A 14,035-nucleotide genomic window follows, 5' to 3' on the forward strand; every position below is an offset into this window, starting at 1 on the left:
AAAAGGAAAAGGAAAAGGAAAAGGAAAAGGAAAAGGAAAAGGAAAAGAAAAACCAAAAAGGAAAGGAAAAGGACAAAATCAAGATAATTTCATCTAGTTATTATTTAAAAAAGAACACACACACATCCCATTATTTAATTCTTTACCATTGGCAAGGACACGCTTTTCTACCAGGAAGCTTTATTAACACAAAAAATTAATGCTAGAACTACGTAACACTAAAAACGAAGTGGAAATTAGCTTCACAATGTCTCACAAGAGAAATGATCCAAATGCCCAAGCCTGCCTTCTCCCACATGCAAAGAGACACCAGTCTAGTAGTGATATGACAGAAAGGAAAACAATTTGTTGGGTTTGGGAAAGCTTTCAACTGTTCTGGTTAAGGCAAAGTACATCTGATGGTTCACAGCTCACCTTACAGGCATCAGCTTGCTTCAAGATCACTTTCAAAGCTTTCATTTCATTGACTACCAAAAAATAAGACAAGATTTCAGAGCTGTAATCAGTTATTTCCTCCTCCTGCCACTGGTGCTTAACATTAAATTGATGATTTATGGCTGTTTAATATTTATAACTTTTATCATTTATCATCACAAACAGATAGCAAGACTCAACTGCATATCCCATGTATCACAGCCTCTTTATATAATCTGTACCCTTAATCATTCCCTGATTAAAGGCATGTCAGCTCCTCACTCTCTTGGGCTAACTCACTTGGCTAGAAAACGTGCCTCTCTGGTATGTCCTGATAAACTGTCTGGTTGTCATTTCATTTTCACTGATCTTGTACCATCAATACATAAGGGAGCAGAGGTGATTTATGCTACATCAGCAGAAGGAACATGACGTTCAAAAGGTATGTCTGTGTACATAACATTTTGCCTTAAAAATATGTGAGAAAAGAACTTAAACTTACTGGTTTTTAACTACTTATGATTAGAATTTTTTAATGACATTTCTTTCACAGGAAAGGCAGAAAAAAAATCAGATATTGTCAAAACAAAATATTTAGCATAAAAAATCTGTTTTTCATTCAAAATCAAAATTCAGTAGGAAATCTGAACAGTGCTGCTGTAAGACTGAATTCTTAAAATGTCTGAAGTTTTCAAATTCTTACCTCTAAAAAATAATTTTATCTCATCCAGTTCAGGGCAGGAATCTGAAATCTTTATTTTTCCATAGCATTACTTAGAGGTGGTTTAATTACTTTCTTGTTAGTATCTTCCTGAAGATATCCCTTAAACTCCCTTTTATTTTTACTTATTTATGGATGGATTTCATTAGGGCTAATAAATAAACAGCTGTAAAATTAATGAAATTTTTATGACTGGGTCAATACGTTCCCTAGGAAATGGTAATTATCCTAGCTTTGCCCTCTTCAGAATTCAGTATTTCAAGCACATTCTTATCATTTAATCATTATGAATTCCTTTATCACAATCCACAGCTGTCTCCAGTGTCCTGCCACTTCATCATCTTTCCTAAGAGGCATCTGCATCACCCTATTCTCTACTCACCGTGCATCAGTATCTCTTACCATCCACATTTGTGCTCTGAAGTGTCTTCATAATGCTAGATAAAAACTGTCTGGCATGATTTGAACTCTGTGCCAAATCACATTCAAAAAGGCAACCTGTTTGGTGAATACTTATTCACAAGAAGGAAGTGCTGGACTTCTGCGTATTTTTGTGTAATGAATTCAAAAGCAGATGTGCAAACATCTATGATTCTAATCTTCTGATCTGTATAATTGCAGAATAGGGTGGTGTTGCAGGACCATTTCATTCCCCTTCATTTTTCTACCCTTTATGTGAAAAGATGACTGGCAAATTTGAGCTGGGTTCTTGTTGAGCTGACAAAAGTTAGTTAGTGTTAGTGTTTTGTTTTATTTTTCAAACATGTTAGCATTAAAGTCAAATCTCCCAAAAATCTCAGAGTTTACAATTAATGTTTCAGATCTTATATGATATTTCCATTCTTATTTTCTAACCAATGCTTTTTCGGTTAGCTGCAATTCTTGAAGACATTCTTGTTTTGTTTTGCTTCTTTTGTTGTTTTATTTTGTTTTATTTTGTTTAATTTTCCCTTGAAAATTGTGTTTCTCTTCCAATAGCGTTTATTTTTTACTGATAGCAACTCACTTCTAGTTTGAACTAATTGCTTTTTATAGTCTCACATGGACCAAACTTATATGGCAGGACTTATTTAAATTCTGAAACGTGCTTGACTTTTCAGTTTCTTCTTTTCCTGTTGAAGCATACTTTGTGAATTTGTTGTTGGGGAACTGCGAATATTTTTTTCATAAACATTAACAATAAACAACAAAATGAAAAAGGAACATTTCCAGAATAAATTATTTTTGTTTATGCTATGATATTGTCAGCAAGGACTATTTTGCTTTTTTGGCATTTTTTCCATCCAATTTCTTTGGAGCAAGTGACACTGCAGTTCCTCTGCATAGAGCAGTGATGACAACTATAAGCTTGATAGAAGGAAACAAAAAGCAGAAAAGAAAAAACACAAACCCTGCAGGGCTGGTTTTTTCCCTTAGTCCTTATTAACTTTGTCCTTGGTCTTGCACTGAACAGTTGCAGAAAAACTACTGCCTAAAGATAAAGTCAGGAACAGATACTCACACAGGCTGCTTATTTCTCTTACAAAAGAGACCAGAGAAGGCCCATTCACCAAACAGAAACAGATAGAAGCTGTAGGCTATAAATGCTGGTCCAGTCCCAATGGACCAAAACCATATCTGGTGTGGAATATACTGAAAGCAGATGTATCAACTATTAGGGGGAGACATGCTGGAAAAGACAGAAGGGGTTCCCAGGGCTGCCAACTGCTAATTCCAGCAAAGGAGAACTTCTAGTACAGGAAACATAAGGATTTAAACAGAAACCTAAACCTCTTCTAGTTTCAGATTACTCTGATTAACAATTTATTCTGGAAGTTTCACAGTTCACAATAGATGTGAACCTCAAACAGTAGCATTCAGACAGCCAGAGAGATACGTAAGATGCTTATGGCATCAGGCTGTTTTAAGATGTCTTTAAAGAGAAATAACATGTGATTATCCCCACTGAAATGCTGGACTTCTACTTGTAGCCTAGAATAAAGATGGTGGAAGAGGAACATTAAAAAAAAAATAAAAAAAATGGTACATTCTCCAAATTTCTCAAGTTCTTTGTATTTATTTTCCCTATTTCCAGTTATGCTAGCTCACATCCTAATCAGGGAGAAGTAAGGCAGAGAAGTGAATGAACTAGAAAGTGAATGCAGTATCGTGAGGTGATGAATTCCAGTTTCACCTCTCAGAGATCTATTATGACATTCTATTATAACCTTACCAACTGTATTTGTCATTTACTCTAACAGTTCAATGTTTTGCATTATATCATATCACATTTGTATTTTTGTTGGTATCCCAGCTTCAGAATTTCCTTTCCACAGATGGGAATCCACACAGCTGGGAAGAATAGTCCTCATACACCTTCCACCATCAGCATAGATTCCAAAATGACAGTGTAGGGATTGGCTAAAACATATTGAGGCACACATCACACACCTGGCTTAAGCTCTGCATGATTTTCTGTATATTTATGGGGCCAGAAATCTGATGATTCACTGACATTTGTGGAGAAAGATGCCAATTGTCTCCTGTGGGGGTCCAGCCTGAGCCTTAGCTTATTCAATTGTTTCACTAATGACCAGGAAGATGGAGAGGAAAGTGCACTTGCAGCATTTGCAGATGACACTGAACTGAAAGGGACACTTAGAGGTCTGGATCAGAATTCAAAATTATCTTGACAAATTTGAAAGATGGTTTCAGGTCAGCAAGGTTAAATGCCATTGAAACAAGCAGTGTGTTTTAACGGGGAAAAAAGCAAATGTTCCATTACAAAAAAAAAAGCAGACAGACTAGGACATTAGGTGTTTGGAGATTGGCAGAAGCTCACAAACTGAAAATGCAGGAGGATGCTACTGGACCTGTTGTGGGATATGTTAATAGGACTATGTTTACAGGACTATGGAAAGTACAGTCTAGAGAGGGGGAGAGGCTGCAGTTCTCTGTCCAGCATAAAGCATCACACTTCAAGAAAAAAAGAAAAACTCCTCTGGATTCTTTCTGCGTACAAATGAGATCTGAAAGAAATTAGAAGACATTCTGGTTATCAGTTTCCTCTAGTTGTTTCCAGCTCAAGTCATGAAGTCATTTAGTGGAAGAATCCAGTGCCAGAGAGCATAGCTGAATGAAGGGCATTGGATGATGTGGCCAGGAGGAATTAAAGATACAACAAAATAGGAATTAAGCAGAGTTACCTCAGCCCTCATAGGTTAGAAGGCAAAGTCTACAAAGCCCTGTTATGGAGAAGTCCCCCAACCACTTTCTATGAATATAAGCTGGGGTGTCCCACTTAAGTACCTGTACACTAACTCATGCAGTACTGGGGAGCAACAAGATGAGTTAGAGATGTGCACATGGTTGCAGGGCTATAACTGTATTAACACTGCAGAGATGAGGTGGGATGGCAGCCATGATTGGAATGATGCAGTGGAAGGATAAGGGTAGCCGGGAGAGACGAGGAGGGGGTTTTACCCTTTACATCATTGAGCATTATGTCGATGAATGCATGACTGAACATGACTGAAAGTTTATGGGTTAGGATTACAGTGAGAACATAATTATGGGACGATGTAGTGAGGGTCTGCTATGGGCTCTAATCATGAAAATCAAGCAGATTAGGCCCTCTACAGACAGACACAACACTGAGCTCACAAACCTTTATCCTGATGAGGAACTTCAAACATCCCAGTATCTGTTGGAAGTACAACATAGCAGGGTGTAAGCAATATGGGAGGTCTCAGATTTCTTACTACCTGACACGCATTTCACAGCAGTGGAGATCAATGAGGTGAGAGCAATAGCTATTGTGTACCTAACTTCAGAAAGGCTTTTGACATTTACTCCCTTAAAAGCACAAAAGGCAAGCTGTGTGCTAGAAGAACAATAAAATATGAATTATACGAATGTTATTATATGAATGACTGGGCACAGGGGGCAGTGATCAGCACTGAAACAAACTCTCAGGTTGCCCAGAGAGGTTGTGGAATCTCCTTCTGTGGAGACATTCAAGACTCGTCTGTATGTCTACCTGTGCAGCCTACTGTAGAAAATCTGTTATAGCAGAGGAGTTGGACTCTTATGGTCTCTTGAGATCTCTTCCAACCCCTGCAATTCTGTGATTCTGTGTAATGGTGCAGAGTCTGGTTGGAGGCCAGTAAGTACCAGCATATCCCAGGGGCCAGTACTGAGTCCAGTCTTTTTCAACATCTTTGTTAGTTATCTGGATGGTTGTCTACAGTCTACCTTCAGCAAGTCTGCAGATGACACAAAGCTGGGATGTATAGTGGATATAACATTTTGTTAATATGCCCTCAAGAGGGAACTGCAAAGCATCTTTGAGAAAAGGACCTGGGAGTCCTGATGAACACCATGCTGAACAACAGCCACTAATGTGCTCTTTTGTAGCCTTGCTTGAACACAGATTGGACCTGATGATCTTCAGAGGCCCCTTTTAACTTCAACTATTCTGACATTTTGAAATTTACTACGAAAAAAAAGATTAGCTTTTCTAAGGGGACTGCACGGGCTTCAGGTACTGTGATCATGAGAAACCAGGCTGGAAGCATAAGCATAAAGAATCCAACAGGCATCTTCATGTCTGCTTTTGGGAGGCATGGCACTGCCACCAGAGTTTCTGTGGCATGTTTTTTTGTTAACCCTATCCAAAGCAGCAGTGCTATTGCTGCAAGATACTCTTCAGTGGGTGTGCTTAAAAAAACTGAAGGAAAACTGCAGTTACGTGATGAAGAGAAGGTTGGTTAAGTGCAGGAAATGCCAAATTTCAATTGAGTGGGCACTAATTAATTGAATTTTGTACCAGCACAAGATTCATTTTGTAATGGTTTTTCTGTGGACAGAAATTCTAACATGCAAACCAGACTCACTTAGGCTCTTGATTCTGTGAAAAAAGATCATTTCCACTTTTCACAATTAGCTTCTTCAGGTAACTGAAGAATACAGAATGCATCATTGTTTTGTCTGTGCTTAATGCTTTGATGCATTAAAAAATTAAACATTTTCCATCAAATTCAGCACAGCTCATCTGGGTGCTCAGTGTTCAGTCGGAATCCTAATGCCTAGTGTCTCCTTCAGCCACCAATCTACATTGTGTGACAATACACAGCTAGTCTTCTTCTCCTTGCTTGCTATTTTCCCCCATGTTTTCCGTTCTGCATCTTTTCAGTGAGCTTACACAGAAGCCTGAAGTTTCCAACTAGCACATAAAAATGCATATAATTTTTGTCAGAACTACTGTGTTTTGATGTGAAGTTCAGAAATTTGTTTTTCAAAGACAAACCCCCAAATTGTTCTCCTCTGCACAGCTTCCGTTGGTGTTTTGTTGGCAGTCAGTTCTGTTTTCAGTAAAATAGTCCTCCAACTGAGGAATGACTTTATATAAAATGAAAAATTTAACTTCTTACCCATTCCATGGTGCAGTCCAATTCAATCTTTCTCAGGTCGTATCATGTATTAACTTAAATGCTTTTTACATTTACAGGAGTTCCTGTCAGGTCACTTCTGTTTTCTTAATAAGTTAATTTGAGCAATTCAGAGATTAATCTATTTAATATTTCTTGGTAAAATAAAACCAAAAGAAAATATTACAGTGAATCAGGGTTAGCCCAGTTTTGGTGTAAATGTTTTTATTGGGTTAGTGCCAAAACCTTTGTTCTTGTTTTCTATGATTGGATTATTTTCTACAAGTACGTTATTTATTAACTTAAAATATCCATTTAATGAGATGTATGAAGGTCTGTGGCAGGCCAAAACAGTCTGAGATGCCAAAACAGAGGGAAAAAAAAAAAAAAAAAAAAAAAAAAAAAGTAAAAACAAAACTATCCCACCAATAACTCCATTCTTTATTATGTTGCTCTCGATTGTTTAGCTACCACTTTTCCAAGTGTTTATGAAGGAGACCAAGTCTAATACACAGGCATTTCTCTGGAAAAATACACAGACATTTCACTCTGGAAAAAATCACACATTTTCAAGTACCAATTTATTGCTCTCTGAATTAGAATTCAAACATAGATAAGCAACAGTTGTTGTGGGATTCAATTTGTGTAATTATTTTGTTCATGGGAATTTTTTATTATTATTATTATTGTTGTTAATTAGTTTATTTTGGAGGTGGTGGGAGGAATTTTGTCTTAGTATTTCTAACAAAACAGCTCCGGCTAACCAGGAACCCTGGTAACACAGGAGAAAAGTAAGCAGCAATTTAGCTACCTGGCAGGATAGAATACACAGCTCTGCAAGGTTATGTGGGATGCCAGAATGTTTACTCTTTGAAGTAGAACTGCAGGACTGATGGGTCTTGCAAAATTTGAATGAAAAGGAAAGGAGGGAGAACAAGCAGTGTCAGGCAGCAATCTCACTCTCTGTCCCATGTGCCAGGGTCCAGCCCTTACTGATACCTTCTGATATTTGATCAGGCTGGAGCCTGATCAGAATTCGCCACAGGCCCATGATGCCAGCAACTGCAGCCCATGAGACCTCAGTGCCAGACCCTGGGCTATGGGGATCTGTAACCTCCAGCCCTTAGGGCAGGAGCTGAGCATGTCCCCACCCTGCTGCAAGGCTGGGCAAATGCAGGGCTCTGTGCCTGAGGCTGGGGCAGGATCAGGGAACCCAGAGGCCAAGCAGGTGAGGCCTGGGTTGAAGAGGCTGGAGGAGATGGCCATGCTCCTTATAGCGCTTAACAGGCTCAGCTCCCCGATTGCATGTGGTAAATCTGGCAGAGAGGAAACTTGCTCTGGTAGTCACTTTGAATACCAGATTTAAGTCTTCTGCCTCAGATGTAACTGGTACTTGAGATCAGAGTCTGATTTACCTGTGTGTGAGGTTAAACATTTCTCTTCAAAATCTGCCCTCTTCAGACGTGCCTAAACATTTGCCAAGATTTCTCTACCCTGGACCACAGTGTGATCCTGAGTGTGACCCACAGTATGTACTCCCAGACCACTCTGAACACAGTTCCCCAGACAGTTCAGAAATCCTGCTGCGTCCTGATCCAATCAGCAGACATCACAGGAGTTGTTTTTGCCTCTGACCTCCAACTGGCATGTGTCCATGCTCAATTGGATTCCCCCCAACCTCTCCTGTCTTATGTGAGCAAAGGCACCTGTAGCCAAAAAATTAGGAAGAAAGGCAGAACTGCTGTTGCTAGAGGTTATCTCTGATTCGTTCCATGGTTCAGCTAACATACTCTCATTCTTACAGCTACTTTTTACAGAAAGCTAATTTACCAGGAGATCAAACCAAACACTAAGAAGAACTGAATCAAAATAGTGAATAGTCATCAGCTCATGTCATCTCATCTTACAACATAACACAGTCCATAATAAGTAACTTCCAGTCAATAAGTTTTTCTGGTCTGTAGATCTTTTCCCATCAGTTTTTTCCTCTCATGAAAGGATGCTTTGCTTAGTACCTGTAAGCTACACTGCCCTAAATGGCAAGTGTGAGCACAATCAAGTTATTCTCAAAAGAGGAAGAGTCTAAGTAGAATCTTAATTAAAGATTATTTAATTATTTAACTAATTAAAGATTAATGTGTTTGTCTTTGCTTGTGAAATTCCATTTTTCCACAGCTGCTGGAGAGCTCTTTAACATGCTGCAGCATAATATATAGTACCTACAAGACATAATAATAAATGATAATGTGTAGGTTTGTCCAGTTCATTGTGTTTGGCCATAGCTTAGAACACTGCAACAGAAGCAGCTTTGGGAGATAAGCAAATTTCTGTGTGTCACAGTAAAGATAGCGTAAAGAATCCAGCTCCATCTCATGAGGAGAAGGGATTTCTTTTACCTCTCTCAAGCATCTTTTTAACCTTCCACAAGATTTTTTTATGGTAATATAAAAGAGCTTCAGAAACTCCTCACACCAGCCACAGATTTCCAAGGGAAAAGAATCTTGAGAACTGTGGCCTCCATGGTCTCTTTGTGCTTAGGAAGCAGAGAAGCAGCTTTTCCCAGATGTAGACATATCTGTTCAAATTGTCTAGAGTGGAAGAAAAAGTTTTGGTTCTCTTCTCTCTCTCTCCAGCATGCATCTGCTCGTATATTTCATACACAGATATGAAGTTTGATACAGATCTTCATTCATATAAAGCCTCCCTGCAGATGTCTTTCCTCTCCCAGTATTGCAGAAAAGCATCCTAAGTCAGTGACAGATTAAAAAGCCTTGGTCTGATGTATTCACAGGCTTAGGATGAGACACCTCTCTGCTTCCAGAAATGTAGTTAATCACAGAATCACGGAAGTAATAGAATTGTAGGGTTGGAAGGGACCTCTGCTAGGCCAACCCCCTGCTAAAGCAGGTTCCCTATAACAGATTGCACAGGAAATTTGCCCATGCAATTCTTGTGCACCTTCAGATAACAAGACTACACAACTCCTCTGGCAGGCTGTTCTAGTGCTCTGTAAACTGAATAAGTTTTTCCTTATGTTCAAAAAGAGTGTTTTATGTTCTAATTTGAGTCCATTGCCCCATATCTCTGGCTACCACTGAAAAGAGGCTGGCCCTGCACACGTGGCTCCTGCCACTTAGATATCAATAAGCATTCCCCTCTCAGTCTTCTCCAGGCTGAACTGAGGAACCCAGAACTGGACATAGTACTCACCAGAACAGAGTAGAGAGGGAGGATCAGCTCCTTTGACCTGCTGGCCACACTCTTTTTAATGCAACCCAGGATACCACTTGTCAGCCACAAGGGCATACTGCTGGCTCAGGAGCAACCTGATGATGACGAGAACCATGAAGTTCTTCTCTGTAGAAGGAGAAGGACCTAAGTCTGCTTGGTGTTGTGAGTGTTTGATGACTCTCCAATAATGGGAGGCTATTTATTTCTCTGACATGTTTGTCTTCAGATTTGTAAGTTACATCTAGTACATCCTATTGTGTTGTTGTACATTATGCCAAAGAGCACTTCAAGACCTATGGACAGAAGAATTTCACAAGGAGTGACAAGCTCAGCAAAACACACGTGAATCTAAATATTGTATACACGTAATAACTGCGTTCTTCCTGTTTGTTGAATTTAATTTAAGGAAGATAGCAAGGAAATCCTGCAAAGAAACTTCAGGATAGCCGAAGAATTCAGAGCTGGTTTATAAGAAGATTGCAGACAGATAATTGATTTCAAAATAAGAATTAATAATCTACTAAATAATAACTCTCGGGAAGATCTCAGGATCTATAAAGTCTGCAAAACTTTTGAAGGTGCTATTAATCTTTCTTTAATAAACTTATTCTCAATAGAATTTTTAACTGTGCTGATTCTAGTTAGCTTGGAGTTTGAATGATTACTACCAGCTGTGTGATTATTATGATGGGGAAGATATCTCTTCCATTTATAAGTGACATTTAAGATATTCATGAGCCTGTATGCACACATAGAGAGCTAAAAATAGGCTCAAAAATTATATCAAAAATAGAAGATTGTAACAGAGAGTGGTGTGCTTTAGGGAAAAAAAGAGAAAAATACGCAACAGTTATTTTAAAAGCCCACCACTTACAAAGCATGATCATGTATTTGTATGAGAATATATCTGAAGTCTATAGCTTTGAGATTATTTCCTTGATTGCCTGAGTAAGACTTCACCAGCACAACAAAACCTTCCTCTGAGCAAACTGACAATAAAGACAAGTGAAGGGATACCCAGCCATTCACTCTTCCCACAGGCTATCACAAAAAAGGGTGGCTCCTTAGGGAGGGAGCCAGTGGTGCTAGATCTCCTCCTAGTTGTACCCTGGGCTCATTTTCTCCCTCCTGACGTATCTTACTATCACCTGCCATAAATCGTCTGCCTCAGCAACATGTTCAGTATGAATTAAGTAGCCTATTGATTCATTCCTTGGGAAGGAATAACTAGAGATCACCAAGCTATTTAAGATGAGTGCCAATAAAGCTAAAAGGGCTTCACTGAGGCGCTTGGTACCATATAAACCTGAGAAGGAAACTGGGGAGAGAAAGTGACATACCCAAAGTCAGTGGCACAGGGTAGAACAGTTCCTGTAAGACTACAGTTATCTGACATCCAAATCATTTTTCCAGCACTCTCGTATGCAGTAGAGATAGCTATTATGAGTTGTCTGACTCTTAGAACAGCCATAATGTCCCTTCATGGATGTTCTAAAATACTATGTTTCCTTCCTAAACATGCAATGTAGCTCTTGCGCTTTTTCTGGTCTGGGCCCTGTTTATTCCCTGTGACTGGAGACCAAAAAAATGTGAGACCACTTTAAGCGTCCCAAGTGCAGCATCTTATTCTCTCTTCCATAGCACACCTGGTAGTCTGGTAAGGAATGACAAAAACTTCGGTTTCCCAGTCACAATCAAAGGGAGCTTGTATTCTAGTGCAAAATAATGTTGTAGACAGTGAGCCATTTCCCAGTCTTGATCTACCGTATGGCCCACATTAGGTATGCTGCTGCACATTCATAAGTACTCTTCATTTGCTTTGCAACTCATAATATAAGTTTACATCGTACAGACCCACTCCTACTTCCTCTGTGAAACAAACAGTATTAAGGACTGTGAAGATGAGTGGCACAGAAATTGAAATTGCTCTCAAAAGCTTCATTTGGCCCCTGCTGTGCAAAGGCCTGCCTGCTTTCTTTTCCCATAGCAACTAAACACAGCTCAGTCTGTTCCATTAAATTGTTTATGAAGTTTAAAAAAGCTAAGGGCAGGCTGGCAGGGCCAGTGCTGGAGCTGCCTAGGTGAAAGGGAATGGAACCTAAAGGGTCTTTCTGAATGCTGCTATGAAGGTATGAATTGGCATGATTACTGGGCAAAAGGTCTGGGAGAAGAAGCTGATGTGAAAATACTGAAGAGGTTGGAGCTGAAAAATGCATAGAACAACCACTGGCTCATCAGTACGCTGCTATCTCATTTAGTCCATCCTGTGAAGGGATGAGGCAATGCAAAAGAGGCTGAGGCAGAGCTTCCCTGCTGTCCTTGGGAGCTCTGTGATATCCACATGGCCAAACTCCAAGCCTAAAAAAAAAAGAAACTCAGAGGTTTCAGCAGATACTGCAAGAGCTGAGGCTGTGATCTTGCATGTAGAGTTACTTTACTTCCCTGCTTTTTCAGCTGTTTTATTGTCTCATTGTCTAAAGGGAAAGACTTTTGCTAGCATTCTGTGTGCACTTCTTTTCCTTCCTGCATATGTAGACCTTCTCCACATCTCCCGCCCAGCAGCAAGAAAATACCAGAAGATGTTTCCCATTCTTCACCATGACTATGTAGGGGCTGCTTATGAATATGTCACCCGCTGCTTTTCCAGTTTATCTCCTTTTGTGTCTGCATCCTAAGCATTTTTTCAGACACAATTATTTTACTTTTTTCCTCCTTGATATGTGTTCTGAAGGCAAAGTAAAAACAGTGTTTTAGGGATATGTGGCTACGTGGTCTGAACTCTTGTATTTCAGAGTAGCTAGTCAGGTCACAGACAACAGCTCTGTATCTCCAACAGGGAGGCAACACATTGAAATCAGTCCCACAGACAAAGCCTCAGTTATCATTACTGTTTTTCTACATTTCTTGTGTGTATGCTTGTAAGAGAATAGATGATTAACTTTGGCAACAGTAGCTCAAGACATCTAAATAGACCTTTTCCTCAGGGGAAACAGAGATAAGGAGTAAGTTTTACATTTCTTCAGACACTGGGAGTGCATGGTTCATGCAGCAATGGAAGGATCGCAGATGGATTTCCGACAGCATACTATGCAGATCCCATGCAGAGAGTTTGTTCCTTTTTGATTACTCCATCCACCACTTCTACTGTCACTCAGAAAGGATGTTGACATGTAAACTTCCAGCTGCACTGCCAGAAAAAGACAAGGCTGTGCAGGTGCTGTGATTACCAGCGCCAACAGGGAGCTCCTTCACGCAAGGAGTTGCCTGAGATTGTTGGAGTAGCACAACAGAGGTCTGAAAGCCATGCCCTACATGCAGCACAATGCCCCACAGCACAGGTCTGAGAACACTCAGATTAGAGCTCAGGTGGTTTAATGGCTCCTCAGTATACAATCATATCCTGATTGTCATCACTACCGTACCCCTTAGAAGTGCATTCTCTGAACAGCATGCTGGCAAGTACTGAGTGCTCTCCTCCTTCCATCCTTCTCACTCTCCATGTTTTGGCTCCTTATGGTGCTACGTGGTGCCCTGTCCTTATAGACTTTAAGATAAGTCTGGATGAGGTCCTGAGCTACCTGATCTATCTGTGGTGCCCTTGTACATTTTAGGAGAGTTGGACTAGATGATCTTTAAAGGTCTTTTCCAACTGTAAGGATTCTATCATTCTATAATTCTTATATTTGTTTTACAAGTTTCTTCAACGAGTAGACTTTTTTTGCAAGTTGATTGTATGCCAAAGCAGAATTGTTCTCTTTGACATGGGGTCCTTTTCATTTACTGTAAGATTTCTACTAGGCACAAGCACTGTGGAAACCTAATTTCACAATTAGTCATCATTGAATTGATGTAATTATATCAGTTCTGCACGTAAACCAGCTGCTAGGACACGCTTAGTTTTCTTCTGTGTATTTAAAATTCTTTTGATTAGGTGCAGCACTTGGGGTAGCTGGCTAAACAAGGGTTGATGGATGGAGAAAGAGCCCTCTGGAGCACTCTGAGCTGGGAGGGTACAGCCTATTCTTCTATATTAAATCCAGATGTGAGCAGCTGTCTGCCTATTTTCATTCACTTTTCATGTATTTTTTAGAAAATTACATCTAGTACAAAAATTACTTGTTTTTGCTGAGGAAAAAAAAGGTGTGACTGCCTTATGAATCATCTTGTAAATATGAGAGCCTTTGCAATGTTTAAATAAAGTATCATTCCCAGTTTTGTTTTTATAATAATTTTTAAAAGAATGATGTTTCTTGTCAAGTAG

Source organism: Centrocercus urophasianus, unplaced genomic scaffold (assembly GCF_019232065.1).
Source record: "Centrocercus urophasianus isolate 14NV4802_14NV808 unplaced genomic scaffold, USGS_Curo_1.0 seq_21, whole genome shotgun sequence".
Taxonomy (NCBI): Eukaryota; Metazoa; Chordata; class Aves; order Galliformes; family Phasianidae; genus Centrocercus; species Centrocercus urophasianus.